Source organism: Nyctereutes procyonoides, unplaced genomic scaffold (assembly GCF_905146905.1).
Source record: "Nyctereutes procyonoides isolate TBG_1078 unplaced genomic scaffold, NYPRO_anot_genome, whole genome shotgun sequence".
Taxonomy (NCBI): domain Eukaryota; kingdom Metazoa; phylum Chordata; class Mammalia; order Carnivora; family Canidae; genus Nyctereutes; species Nyctereutes procyonoides.
Window position 1 is genome coordinate 11,525,335 of NW_026575132.1, and position 13,092 is coordinate 11,538,426.

The following is a 13,092-nucleotide window of genomic DNA, read 5'->3' on the forward strand; positions in this document are numbered from 1 at the left end:
ACAGTCTAGAGGTACCTGGCTGGCTCAGTTTGTAGATCATGTGACTCTTGATCTTGGGGTTTTGAGCCTAAGTCTCGCACTGCATGTAGAGATTTCTTAAAACTAAAATCTTAAAAAAAACAAATGCAGTCTAGAACACTAAAATATCTTGAAAGGCTCCTGCCATTTTGGTAAATTGCTGCTACAGCACTGTAAACATCTTACAAACATTTCCACACACGCACACACACACTGTCTTTCTCTTTCTGTCATATAATTTTTTTTTAACATAAGTAGGATCATTTCGTTATCCACTGTCATTTCTGAGGCTTATTTTTTTTTCTTATGGACAGTTTTTCATCAATACCTATAGATTTATCTCTTTCTCCATTTGGTCAGTATTCCATTATATAATATAAATAATTACTGAATTATCCCTTATTGATCCCTCTGTTTCTTATTTTGAACATTTTTCAAATAATTATAAAGTTATACCCATACATGGTAAATCAAATTAAATAGAAGGGCATAAAAAAAGGAAAGGAAAAAATGACATACCCCTACATCACTCTTCAAAAGAAACTCCTTCTAATTGTGTTCTGAAATTTTTGCTTTTGTTTGTAATTTTTTTTTCTGGAGGTTACGATTAGAACTGTAAATACTGCATCCTTATTTCTTGTTATCTCTCATTTACTCTCTCCTAGGTTTGTAACATTGTAGCTATTATTAAATAATTTATGTTTTGTCCACAGGTTAACATTTAAAATAAAAACTTTAGAAATTGTACAATTATAAGTGTAAACATCTACTGCACAGTGTAATATTGTGCTTAGACTCGTAGAGAAGGAAGTAAACACCTATATTAGTTACTATAAGCCTCTGCTGCTTGAGGAAGAATGTTTCAAAAGTCACTCACCATTCACTGAATTCTCTAATTTTTTTTGTAGCTTTGTTCTTTCTTCTTTATAGATTATATTAAGAAGCAATATTTTTTTAAATCTCATTCTTTTTCTTCTCAATCATTATTTCTTTGATGAAGTTCCTCTTTAAGTCATGTCTGTTAGCATGTGCATGAGTATTATGAATCCTTGCACCTTCAAAAATGCTTCTATCCTGCCCTCACATTTGAGTAATAATTTGACCACGTAGTGGTTTCAAGATCAAAATCACATTTTCTCATAGTGTTTCCTTTGAAATCACTACTCCATTGTCCTCAAGCATTTAGACATGTTAAGGACTCCAGAGCCAACAAGTCTCATTCCACTACTTTTTGTCTTTTTGTTTTACCCCCTTGTTTTCTTGTCTCTAAGCTTTTAAACCTTTTACTTTATTGGAATTATATTTTACCTGGCTGTGTGGAGGCATGGATCTTTTCACACATTTTGACTCTTTGAGGAACCTCCACACAGTTTTCCAGAGTGGCTGTGCCAGTTCACATTCCCACCAACAGTGCAAGAGGATTCCCCTTTCTCCACATTCTCTCCAACATTTGTGGTTTCCTGCCTTGTTAATTTTCCCCATTCTCACTGGTGTGAGGTGGTATCTTATTGTGGTTTTGATTTGTATTTCCCTGATGGCAAGTGATGCAGAGCATTTTCTCATGTGCTTGTTGGCCATGTCTATATCTTCCTTGGTGAAATTTCTGTTCATGTCTTTTGCCCATTTTATGATTGGATTGTTTGTTTCTTTGCTGTTGAATTTAATAAGTTCTTTATAGATCTTGGATACTAGTCCTTTATCTGATATGTCATTTGCAAATATCTTCTCCTATTCTGTAGGTTGTCTTTTAGTTTTGTTGACTGCATCTTTTGCTGTGCAGAAGCTTTTTATCTTGATGAAGTCCCAATAATTCATTTTTGCTTTTGTTTCCCCAAGATACATAGATGTATCTTGCAAGAAGTTGCTGTGGCCAAGTTCAAAAAGGGTGTTGCCTGTGTTCTCCTCTAGGATTTTGATGGATTCTTGTCTCACATTTAGGTCTTTCATCCATTTTGAGTTTATCTTTGTGTATGCTTTTCACACATTTTGCTTTGCACTAGACAGGTTTTCAGTTTGAAAACTCAGAGGTTGGGATGTCTGGGTGGCTCAGTGGTTGAGCGTCTGCCTTTGGCTCAGGGCATGATCCCAGGATCCGGGATCAAGTCCGTCATCGGGCTTCCTGCATGGAGCCTGCTTCTGCTCCCTCTGCTTAGGTCTCTGCCTCTCTCTCTCTGTGTCTCTCATGAATAAGTAAATAAATCTTAAAAAAAAAAAAAAGAAAAAGAAAAAAAAACAGATTTATTTAGAGGAATTTTCTTATATTATTTAAAAGAGTATTTCTTCACTTCCATTTCTTTCTTCTGGAATTCCCATTAGACAAATATTGGTCCACCTGACATTCCAGGTATCAATTTTTTTCTTGTATTTTCCGTTTTTTTGTTGTACATTGTTCAATATTTATTCCACTTTAGCTTTAGAATCACTCATCCATTTTTCACCTTTACCACTCTGTTAGTTGTCTGTTCATTAAAATCTTACTTTCCACAGTCATATTTATAATTTCTAGAAATTCTTTGTTTGTTCCATAGCAGTTTGTTTTTGTTTTAACAATGTGATAGGGGGCAGCTCTGGTGGCTCAGCGGTTTAGCGCCTCCTTTGGCCCAGGGCATGATCCTGGAGACCCGGGATCGGGTCCCACATCGGGCTCCCTGCATGGAGCCCGCTTCTTCCTCTGCCTGTGTCTCTGCCTCTCTCTCTGTGTCTCTCATGAATAAATAAATAAAATCTTAAAAAAAAAAAAAAGAATGTGATAGGAATTCAGTTATTTCTAAAGGTGCAAATCAGAATTTTTGGCACTTATACAAATAACTTTCTTGATTATGGCTAAAAAACAAAAATGAAAAAACTTATTGAGCAATTTAAATTGCCTTATTACTTTTTTTACATTTTACTTTTAGGTTGTCTTCATAGGAATAGAATATTTTCATTCTTGATCCTGAATTATATGGGGTGTGGAGTGGTGGCATGTCAGAGAAAGGCTAGAGAGATGTTATGTGTTTCCTTATAGATTTAGACTGAATATTATCTCCATTGGTCATCTTTGTCATCTTGTTCATTGGTCAAGGAAAGCTTCTGCTTCAAATGAAATTGAAATCATCTTCAAGGCAATCAAAGACCTATTGCCAAAAACATATACCAAGATTGCCTCCAAACCTCAGTCCCTGCTATGGGAACTGGGACAGATCTTTAAGAGGTCCTTGGCAGAAGGTGAGAGGCTGAATCCTGTGCCAGGATTCATTAGATATGCTAGCCTCACAGAGAGCATCCCTCAAAGAAAAATCCCTTTATGAAATTTTATCTAGTAATATACTTACCCTCCTTAAATTGTTTAATTTCACCAGGGAAATTTTCCTCATTTTGAAATATCTCTTGGCAACCCTACCATTACAAGATACGCATTGTGTGCATGTTTACCTGAAAACTTTTGCTTCCAATTTAGAGCAGGTTGCTAAGTAAGGGATAAGTGATACTTGGTTTACTTCCAGTGAATCCATTTAAATCTAATGTGCTACAGTCAATAGAACTGCTTCTCTGTAAAGACAACCCAATACTAGAGAGGTACATAGCAAGTGCATAGTTTATAAAGAGAGAGAAATATACCTATGTCTAAAAGAAAACATTTTTGCTTCATAATTGTATTGAAATTAAAAAAACATTTTTGTAACAAAACTCAAAAATCTTCCAAATATAAATGAGTGTAAAAACTAGTTTTTAAAAACTTCCAGGGAGAGTGCCTGGGTGGCTCAGTCAGCTAAACGTCTGCCTTCAGCTCAGGTCATGGTCCCAGGGTCTTAGGATTGAGCCCACATCAAATTCCCTGTTCAGCAGGAAGTCTTCTCCCTCTGCCCCTCCCCCTCCACTGGTGCTCTGTCTCTCTCTCTCTCCCTCTCTCTCAAATAAATAAAATCTTTAAAAAAGCAATAATAACCTGCCAGGGATTCAAAACATAGATTAGTCAATAAAAGGGGGAAGAATAGTTTCCTAATAGGAATTAAAGAACAGTCTGAGGGAGATACATGAAAATGTTAACCATAGTTACCTCTGAATATTGGATTCATGAATAACTTTTTCTTTTTTTCCACCTGTACTTTCAAAATTTATAGTGAAAATGAACTGTTGTAATAATTACATATACATAAACACAGTTTAAATTGGAATAACAAAAAATATAAAGTTTATTTTTAAAATAGTTTTTTTCCAGGGCGCCTGAGTGGTGCAGTTGGTTAAGCCTCCACCTCTTGGTTTTGGCTCAGATCGTGATCTAGGATGATGAGATCAAGCCGAGCATGGGGCTTCATGCTCAGCACAGAGTCTGCTTAGAGTTTCTCTCTCCCTATCCCTCTGCCCACCCCCACCCCTGCACCTTCTCTATCTCTCTTACTCTCAAATAAATAAACCTTAAAGTAACATAAAATAGCTTTTTTTCCCTCACATGTAAAATGTTTGGATATAATTTGTTCAACTTTACCACCATTCTTCATATTTTTCATTCTTTTCCAAATTCTTATCCTCCATTTCTTAATCTGTCTTGACTACTGGCTAGTTCTTTCCCCTCTTGAAATCATTTGTCTGGTTTCCTTTATTCCTTAGTCTTAGCTCTGCATAACCTCTTTTGCTCAACAGTTTTAATTTATTGTCATGTAAAAGTTTGAAACTTTCTTAGTTTTTTTCCCCTCTAGTCTCTTCTTTCTCCACCCATTAAATGCAGTCTTCTAAAATATAGTGTGTGTGTGTGTGTATATATGTATGCATGTGTGTGTGTGTGTGTGTGTATATATATATATATATATATATATATATTCCAGAGGCTCTCCGTTCTTTTCACATTTATTTCAGTTTTTACATTTCTCTTCTTGACAAATCAGCGAGCTTGCCATGATCTAAAATTCAGCATTTTCCATATGTTTTCCCCCCCCATACAACATACATTAGGAAATGCAGGTACACACCATGATACAGTGTCTTTAGGACAATACTTAATTTACTATGTACTCTGTTATTCTCTAATCTAGAGTATTTCAGTTTGGGGAGACTTGTGATGTAAGTTGTTTGTTTTAAATGTTGGTTCCCAACCCACTAAGCTGATTTCATGATCCATCCATGAGCCCCCACTTCTATTTTCCTGTCATTACAGAGGAAGGATTTTTTAAGTTTCTATGGGGATTTTTCCCTATTTTTTCTGCTTGTGTTTCTTATCAGTGTTAATAATGATACCCCCTTTATCTCATTTACCCAAATGTTGGCTATCATTACTTATATATTTGCGTTAGAGTCCTTTTCTGAAGCACTCATCTGATTTTGCCTGAATATTTTTCTATAATCTTATTTTCTCTCAAAAAAATTTAACATTTAAAGAGATATAATTGATATGGATTAAACTGCATATATTAAGATATACAATTTGTTAAGTTTTGATATATGTATAATAGACCCATAAAACCATCACCACAATTGTAAATATGAACCTGTCAGTTACCCCCCAAATTTCTCTTGTGCCTTTTGTAGTTTCTTTTTCCTGTTTCTCTCTATTCTTTATGAATCTCCAGGCAACTACTGATCTGCTATCACTAGTGATTTTGTATACACTTTCTAGAATTTTTTTATAAATGGAATCATACAGTGTATACTATTTTTTTAAAGTTTATTTATTTATTCATGAGAGACACAGAGAGAGAGGGGCATTGACATAGGCAGAGGGAGAAGCAGGCTCCATGCAGGGAATGCGATGTGGGACTCCATCCCAAGACGCCAGGACCACACCCTGAGCCAAAGGCAGACAGACGCTCGACCGCTGAGCCACTCAGGTGTCCCAGTGTATACTATTTTTATCTGCCTTTACATAGCTTAATTGTTTTCAGATTCATCCATGTTGATATGTATGTCAATAATTTATTCCTTTTTATTGCTGAGTAGCATTCCTTTGAACAGATATGCTACGATTTGTTTACCCATTCACTTAGTGATAGATATTTGGATTGTTTCCAGTTTTTGGACACCAGAAATAAAGCTCTTATGAACATTCATATACACATCTTTGTACAGACATATGCTTTCATTCTCTTGAGTAAATACATAAGAGTAGAATGAGTGAATCATATAGTAGTAAGTAGTACATGTCTGCATAATTTTTTGAGAAAGTGCCAGTTTTCCAAAATGGCTGTACCATTCTACATTCCTACCAGCAGTACATGAGAGTTCCAGTTTCTCTACATCCTTGCCCACACTCAGTATGGCCATTCTTCTTAATTTTAGATATTCTAATAGGTGTACAGTAGTATCTCATTATGGTTTTAATTTACATTTCTCTGATGACTAATTATATTTAGCATCTTTTCATTTGCTTATTTGCATCCTTGTTCGTTCTTTGATGACATGTCTTTTCAAGTCTTTTGCCTATGTTAAACTGAATTGTTTTCTTACTATTAAGTTTTGAAATTCTTTATATATTCTGAATATAAGTCCCTTATACATGATTTGAAAATATCTCTTCCCAGACTGTGTCTTGTGTCACTCTTTTAAAAGTGTGTTTATAAGAGCAAAGAGTTTTAATTATGCTGACGTCCAATTTATCAACTTTTTCTTTCATGGATATATTTTTTGTTTCATATTTCATGTTCATATTTAATATTCATATTTTACAAGAAATACTTGTGTAACTCAAGGTAACAAAAATTTTCTTCTGTGTTTTCTTCTAGAATTTGCATAGGTCTATGACCAGTTTTGAGGTTGTTGAGTATCTTGTTTTGTGGAGTTTTTGCATATGTGTGAAGTATGGATCAATATTCATTTTTCTGCGTATAGATACCTAATTGTTCAAGCATCATTTATTTTCAGAAACTACTTTTTTCCCATTTAATTAATAACTTTTTTATCTTGCTCAAAAATTCATTGTCCATTTGTATGTGAGTCTATATCTTTATCTGTTTCATTGACCTATATGTCTATCTCAGTGCCAATACCACAATCTTGATTACTATAGCATCATACTATGTCTTAAAATCATGTAACATTAGTCCTCTACCTTTGTTCTTTTCACAGTGTTTTGGCTGTTCTAGGTTGTTTATATTTCTACATGAAACTTATAATCAGCTTTTCAGTTTCAACATTGAGCCTATTGGGATTTTTATTAGAATTGAATTAAATCTATAAATCAGTTTGAGAAGAATTGACGTCTTAGTAGTATTGAGTTATATTAATAAAGATTTATTATTGTTTTATGCATTTGTCTCTTAAATTGTATTTTAAAAAAGAAAAGTCACTAACCAAAAATACACTAATACTTTTTATTTTTTCTTTTACTGGTATTCTTCATTTCTTCATATGGCTTCAAGTTATTGTCTAGCACCCTTTCACTTGAGTCTGAATGATCCCCTTTGGCATTTCTCATAGGGAAGATCTGCTAGCAACAACCCACCTCAGCTGTTGTTTAATCTAAGAATGTCTTAATTTCTCCTTCATTATTGAAGGATGATTTTGCTTGATATCAAATTCTTGGTTAACACTTGTTTTCTTTCAGCACTTTAAATATATCATTGCCCTGCCTCTAGCTTCCATGGTTTCTGATGGCTATTAACTTTTATTGATGATCCCTTGGACATTTCAAGTCACCTCTCTCTTGCTGCTGTCAAGATTCCCTTTTTTTTTTTAATTCTCTTTTCATCTTTTATTTTTTTATAGTTTGATTACAGTATATCTTAGGATAGTTCTTTTTGAGTATATCCTACTTAGAATTTAGGGTTTCTTGGATCTATTAAATTTATAAAGTTTTGGACCATTATTTCTTCAAATATTCTTTCTGCCCATTTTTCTTTCATTTTCTTCTGGGACTCCCATTCTGTATTTTTTGGTATGATTGATGGTGGCTTCCATGTCTTTTAGGCTCTGCTTATTTTTCTTCATTTTTTTTTTTTGTTTCTGTTCCTCAGACTGCATAATTTTTTCAGTCTCCAAGTTCAGTAATTCTTCTCTCTATTCATATCTGCTGTTTGAATCACTAGTTAATTTTTCATTTTAGTTTTTGTACCTTTAAGCTCCAAAGTGTCTTTCTGGCTCTTTTTCTTTTTTTCTGGCTCTTTTTTATAGTTTTTATCTTTATTGCTATTCTCCAATTGATGAGAAGTTGCTTTCCTATTCTTTTGTCCATTGTTTCCTTCTTCTTTTGAGCATATCTCAACTCTTTTTTTCTAGTAACTGTATCATCTATATTGCCTCAGGGACAATTCCTTTAATATCTTTTTTCTGTGAATGGGGCATACATTCTTGGGTATTTTGTATGCTTTGTAATTTTTTAAAGTCTGGACATTTTAAATATCCTGATGAGCAAAAAGAAAACAAAAGAAAAAAAGAAAAGATAAGAAAATACTCTCCAGGTCTTTGCAGATTGGCTTTGTGTTGGGGCCCTCCTTGAACATTTATCTAGACCTAGCCCTTACGATTCTGCTGTAGCCTTTACTTTCTGGCTAGCACTGAGTTTAAAGACCAGCCTGTTAGGAAAACTTATGGTCCTCTCTGAGCATGCATCCCCCCCTGGATGTGTGCTTGGCTTTTCTAAGTTTCCTCATGCATGCAGTTTTTCAGAACTTTCATTCCCCAAAGTGTATCACATCCCAGCCTTTCCTCCCTCACTTTCAGCATTTCTGTTGTGTGGTTCAGTTGTTGCATGTTACCCCAGGCTGTAACACTTGTTCATTTGGCTTTCAGTGATCTCAAGGAATGTTTTCACTTGGTCATATCTACTTCTCTCTTCTGAGAGAGTTCTAAGTTAGGCAGAATAAAGACAGGCCTCTTTCTTTGGTTCTTCAGGGAATTCATAGACATGTCAAAACAGACAACGTAATTCCTTGAGAACAATATGACTTTCTTCCCTCTGGGACTAGGTACCCACATGGAGAAGACAGGCTGCCATCTTCATATTTTATTCAGTTGCTCCAAACATTTGACTAACTTCCAGAGCTTCAGTAAGGTTGATTTTGACAGTTTTTACCAGGATTTTTGGTACTTCTGTGAAAGAATGTCCACTGGTCTCCTCTCTCTGCCATCTTCACTAATGTCCTCATACAGTGAGGTAGGAAGTATTCTTCTCTCTTTGATTTTCTAGGGAGAATTGGCATTATCTCCTTGAATGTTTGATAGAATTAGTGAAGCCATTTAGGCCTGGATTTTTCTTTGTGGGGAAGTTTTAAACTATAAATTTAGGGATCCCTGGGTGGCGCAGCGGTTTAGCGCCTGCCTTTGGCCCAGGGTGCGATCCTGGAGACCCGGGATCGAATCCCACATCGGGCTCCCGGTGCATGGAGCCTGCTTCTCCCTCTGCCTTTCTCTCTCTCTCTCTGTGACTGTCATAAATAAATAAAAATTAAAAAAAAATAAACTATAAATTTATAGATACAGAAACTTTTCAAGTCATCTATATTTTCTTAAGTGAGCTTTGACAGTTTGTGTGCCTTTGAAGGAATTTGTCCATTTCATCAAAATTGTCAAATCCTTTCTTAATATTTGTTTAAAAACCTTAAACTAACTCCCCATTGGTGACTTAATCTTCCTGTTTCTAAACAGTTTATTTCCTTAATCTTCTCTTATCTACTCTTTTACTTATTCTGGGATATTCAACATTACTTCTAGATCAATTTTGTACAACCAAATCATTATTTTTAGGACCCTCAGAATCCCATAATTAATCAACCCCTTTATATTCTCAGATTTTTCTAATTTTTCCTTTTCCCTATTTCATACTAATTTATTTCTAAATCTTTAATTGTGTAAATGATTTAGTAACCATTATTTTAACTTTGTTTGGAACCTCTAATAGATTTTTCTAAGAAAAAAATCAAATTACAACTTTTACAATAGAACCCATTCATCCACTAGTAACTGGCTGTGTTATATCAGCATAGTTTAGAGGAAATCATCATAGGATAATATATAAATTTTGGAGCTATGTTGCCTGGGCTTTGATCTTAGCTTTGCCACTTATTAGCTGTGTGCCCTAATTTCTCCTTTGGACCTCTTTCCTGCATATGAAAAGTGGGTGTGATAATAGTATTTCAAATAAGAATTAAGTGAGTTAGAACACAGTCTAGTATATACTAAGAACTCAACATTTGTTAACTGTTACTATGCATCAACAATGACTTTGTCTTCAAAATGGAAACTTCTTACAGGTAGGGACTAGGGTTTCTGTTTACCAAATTTTATTCATCATCTAGGACAGCGCCTTGGTGAATGTCTTATTTTGGCAGGGGTGGGAGTAGAGTGGAGGTGGGTTTTTGGTTTTTTTTTTAAAGATTTTATTTATTCATGACGGAGAGAAAGGCAGAGACACAGGCAGAGGGAGAATCAGGCTCCATGCAGGGAGTCCGACGTGGGATTCGATCCTGGGACTCCAGGATCACACCCCAGTCCCAAGGCAGTGCTAAACCGCTGAGCCACCGGGGCTGCCCTGGGATCTTTTTTGAAAAAGTGTTTTTACAAATTATTTCCCAACTATATAATGAAAAGTAACAAATACAGCCTCATTCAGTGTCTGTCTTTCCTCCAGATACAGAAAACAGCCAATATACAATTTTTAGCTGCCTGGATTTTGATGTTTCTGAGCTCTTCTGGGCAGTTGGTGAATGGGACTCTGTGCAATACGTAGTGCTCTGTTTTGGAAAGAAAAGGGTCTCTTTCAGTTTTGTGTGGAAAGTCATCCACATCTTTGCTTTAGAAAGATTTATGTGTATACTTCATTGTATTACACTTCATGTTTAGTAATTAAGAGCAAGAATGAAACTGTAAATTTGTGTGGTGTATGGTAGGTATGTGCTTGAATTAAAAAGTAATAAAGTTTCTCTGAAGGAATACCCAGGAAATTGGTCACATTTGTTGCCTATAGACAGGGAAAATGGGTGATTGGTGGATAGGAATGGAAGGGAGATTATATTCTTTTTCTGACCTTTTGAATTTATTGACATATCCATATATTACCTATTCAAAAAATTAATTAAATGCATGTAGTCAAAATTCAAAGAATTCAAACAATAAAAATTATTTTTAGCAATACAAAAAATATGCCCTGAAAACATCCACTCATCCTAGCCATCTAAAAGGCCCTTCAAAGAAACAACCATTGTTACATTCCTTTTGTAGACTTCAGAGATTTCTATGGATTACATGATACTATGTTTTTATATCCTTTTCTAATATATAGATGGGAATTACTTCATCCACTTACCTTACTATTTTTACTTAGCAATTGGGAACATATACATCTTCCTAATTCTTTTCATTCTGCGTAGTACCCATTATACTGTAGGTTTTTAGCCAGATCCCTATTAGAGGACATGTGAGTGGTTTCCAGCTTTTGCTGTTATAAATGATACTGCAGTGGACATCTTATACATGCATTTTTCTACAAATGTATAGCTGTGTTTGAGGAGTAAATTCCTGGAAGTAGTATTAGTGAATCAGAGGATTAATACATTTAAAATTTGTTACTGATATATTACCTTCCAAATTGAGAGACACGCCCAACAATAGTATATAAGTGCCTGCTTTCTCATCACCAACACTGTGTTATAAAAATATTTTTATCTTTCTTAATGTGATAGGCAAAAATTGATCTTGTTTTAATTTGTGACTAGTAACTAGTAGAGCCAAGATTTGAAGCGAGGTTCTTAAATGAGCTGTCACTCCTGCTACAAAACTGAAATATTCTTAACTACTATACTGTACTGCCTCAACATAGTAAGATTAAATATCTTTGCATATTTTATCAGGAATTTGCACTTCTTGTTTATGTCCCCTTTGTCCAGATTTCTATTATGCATTTACTATAATTTTTTAAATGTCTTGTTACTACTAGCAAGCATCACAGAAATTCGGCCAAGAAATATTAAGAGATGTTAAAACTAGTGGGTGAACAGGTGAATAGAGGATTATATATTTATAGAGACTTGAAGTATTCCCTCCATCCCAAAAATACTGATTAAAGCCTTAAAAAAAAACCCACTGATTGAATATAAAAGGGAAAAATGGAACTTCACAGTAGACACTGACTCAGGTATGTGATCAAGGTTAGCTTCACTAGTAATGAGACAAATCAAAATGGTGGACCACATGATAAGATGCAATGAGAGAAAACACAGCATATCTTCTGTGATATTTTTGACAAAGTTTCAAACTTTGAATCTCACCATGAGAAAACATCAGTTAAATTGAGATTCTAAAAAGTAATTGACTGGGTCCCCTAGGTGGCTCAGTTGGTTAAGCATCTGACTCTTGATTTCAGCTCAGGTCATGATCTCAGGGTTGTGGGATGGAGCCCCACATGGAGATTCTGTGTTCAGCAGGAGTTTGCTGGAGATTCTCTCCTTCCTTCTCCCTTTACCCCCACCCCCTACTCTTTTGCTGTCTCTCTCCCAAATAATAAATAAATCTTTTTTTAAAAAAAAAACCTGGCCTATAATTTTCCAAAATGTCAAGTCCATGAAAGACAAGAAAAGTAAGTTTGAAATTATTTCAAAATAGAAAAAGACTAGTTCATTTTATCAAACTAATATCAAAATCCACTAAGGTAAATGTATAACTAGTTTTCAGAGGTATATTTATTTAAAAATTTAATTGAGGGATCCCTGGGTGACGCAGTGGTTTAGCGCCTGCCTTTGGCCCAGGGCGCGATCCTGGAGACCCGGGATCGAATCCCATGTTGGGCTCCCAGTGCATGGAGCCTGCTTCTCTCTCTGCCTATGTCTCTGCCTCTCTCTCTCTGTGTGTGTGACTATCATAAATAAATTTAAAAAAAAACTTTTTTAAATAAATAAAAATTTAATTGATTTCTGAACTTCCTCTGTTATTTTCAAATCCAAGTTAGTTTTAAATCCGTTATATATAGTTTTTTCTCAAATTTACATATTTTATATTTGGAATTCAACTACTTGCTAAAATTGATTTATAATCCCAAAGCCAGTACTCTGAATGCTTTTATGGTTATTCATAGGTATACACAGAGCAGCAAAAAGCTTTAGTTACCAGATGTACACGTTCCCAACTAAGGTCAACAAAGTGTTCTGCCTTTTTGTTTCATCTCTTACGCTA

The 13,092-nt window shown here is 34.9% G+C and overlaps 1 protein-coding gene across 1 annotated transcript in view; it reads left to right on the forward strand.

Annotated features, from left to right (window-relative positions):
• Positions 1-13,092, forward strand: part of BMPR2 (bone morphogenetic protein receptor type 2) — a 197,375-nt gene that overhangs the window by 167,749 nt on the left and 16,534 nt on the right. The window lies entirely within an intron of this gene.